At 39.1% G+C, this 2,500-nt stretch overlaps 1 protein-coding gene across 2 annotated transcripts in view; it reads right to left on the bottom strand.

Moving 5' to 3' along the window:
• The window catches only part of LOC127638944 (epidermal growth factor receptor kinase substrate 8-like), a 53,004-nt gene that overhangs the window by 31,999 nt on the left and 18,505 nt on the right, over window positions 1–2,500 (bottom strand). The gene's annotated exons all lie outside the window — the stretch shown is intronic.

The following is a 2,500-nucleotide window of genomic DNA, read 5'->3' as shown; positions in this document are numbered from 1 at the left end:
CTTTTTATTTTATTATTAAAGCAAACAACAAAACTATTACAACAAAATGGCATTCAAATTACAATCAACTTAATTTTAACATGGGCTGACACACAAAAATAATAATATAATAAAAGACAAAAAAAATACAAATAAATAATAATAATAAAATAAATAATTATTACAACATCATATGAAGCCACCAGGGTACTAAAAAAATAAATGAAAATTTTATATGATTTCTTACTGATCGAAAAGGGAATATTATTAAGGTTTTAGAGCATATGTCAGTTGTAAACTGAATTTGTCAAAGTTATAATGATGGTAAATGGTGATTTGTCCATGACAAACCTTTGACTAATAATCTGATTCCAGACATTATGGCAGATATTACCGTGAAGAATTGTTAAGGATAAGTAAAACAACGTTTAAGAGTAAAAGCAGTATAATAAGCCTTAAACAATACATCTTTTAATTAATTCCAAAAAAATCTGTATAAATTTGAGGTTAATCCATCAGGACCCAGTGATTTAATCGAAGATTATGTCCATATCTTCCATTCAAGATCACAAAGATGTCTGAAGTCCACATCAATGCGAGGAATAAGCGGTTCTTTCAAACAACAGATTACTTTGGACATGTATAAATCCATATAAAATGTAAAGATTTCTCTGCTTATGGATTTTGGGTCTGTCATTTCCTCATCATCAATCATCACGGACAATAAAGCATTTTCAAGTTTCCTCATGTTTGCTAGTAATTTACTCTTAACTGATAGAACGTTTTTAAATTTAAGATATTGTCATTTATTTATATGAGACATATCAATTAATTCCTTTATTTTGTTACAAAAAACATTAGTTAATAAATCAGCATTAAATGTCCAATAATTCGTAGGATCTCCCCCAGCGGTATAAAAGAAGCTGTACAGAAATACAACAAACACACAGTCATGTGCTCCGACAGACAACAGTCAATCCAGATTTGCTGGATCCATTGAATTTCCTCCATGAACACATGAATACGGTTTACAACAGGGGTTCAAATGTCTCCATACATCTAATAAATCAAACATTAGCCTCGTCTGGAACAACATTGAAATCCCACAATAACGTCTGAAAGTTCTGAAAACATGTGATGTACAGCTTCATACTATTATAACCATATATGTTAACTACAATAAATAAAACATCTTCAATATTTAACACCAGCAACACACACAAACAAGCAAACACACACTCTCTCACACACACACTCTCCATTTTGCAATCCCTCCAAAATGTTTGTTTTTAGCGCCCACTAGCGACCTTACCGCCAGCCACTGGCGACCTGCAGCGACAAAGTCGCTAGCAGTGTGAACGCAGCTTTATGGCACGTGCACATACAACGCAGGAAAACATTTTTGCCTCGCACTGCTCGCAAACCCCCGAGTATTCCCCCTTCTCTTCCGGAAAAGGACAGAAGGACAGGCTTCTACGACGACTTTCCGCCATCAACCATTGGCCGACATCACAACGATTGCTGCTCTGTATCTGTTGTGGAAGTCCCAGATATGTTGATATGGTGTCGTGTTGTTGCGGGTGTCCACACACCCCGGCAATATTTTCATCCATTTTTCCAGATTTATTCTGCTACTACGTCAGTACGTCAGAGACGTACGGAAAAACTCAATGCTGATAGGTTTTCACGACAACACGGCATGCGGATATTTCGCGCGAACACGCTAATTAAGCGATTTCGCATTTTTCGCACCATTCGCATATTTGCACTGACTTTGTATGTAATCGCGATGCACAAAATGCTCGATTCTCATTGTATGTGAACGCACCATAAAACATCATCAAGAGCTTTAATCTCCTGTCTGTCGGCCCGTATATATACCCACAATCCTTTGCTCTCACTGTGACATCACAGGCCTGCAGTGATCCTATTAAACCTGTATGATGAGTCCAGATCCAGTCCCGAACAACATATGAAATCTGATATACTGAAGGAATCAAATGAGCCTGACGGTTTATATCAGAGTTCACTGATGTGTTTTACATTCTCATGTCGTCTCTGTAGTGTGAAGCGTGAAACTTCATCCTCTGTGTGGAGATCATTTACAATCTGCTCACAAACGCTGCCTGTCTCTCTCTCTCTGTGTCTGTGTCTCTCGCTCTCTCTCTGTGTCTGTCTCTGTGTCTCTCTCTCTTGGTGTCTCTTTATGCATCTCTCTCTCTCTCTCTCTGTGTCTCTCGCTCCCTCTCTCTCTCTGTGTGTCTCTCGCTCTCTCTCTGTCTTTCTCTCTCTTAGTGTCTCTCGCTCTCTCTCTCTGTGTCTGTGTCTCTCGCTCCCTCTCTCTCTCTGTGTCTCTCGCTCTCTCTCTGTCTCTCTCTCTCTCAGTGTCTCTCGCTCTCTCTCTCTGTCTGTCTCTGTGTCTCTCTCTCTTGGTGTCTCTCTATGCGTCTCTCTCTCTCTCTCTCTGTGTCTCTCGCTCCCTCTCTCTCTCTTAGTGTCTCTCGCTCTCTCTCTGTGTCTG

Source organism: Xyrauchen texanus, chromosome 47 (assembly GCF_025860055.1).
Source record: "Xyrauchen texanus isolate HMW12.3.18 chromosome 47, RBS_HiC_50CHRs, whole genome shotgun sequence".
Taxonomy (NCBI): Eukaryota; Metazoa; Chordata; class Actinopteri; order Cypriniformes; family Catostomidae; genus Xyrauchen; species Xyrauchen texanus.
Note: the sequence above shows the minus strand (reverse complement) of the source record. Positions and strands in the feature narration are given on the sequence as shown.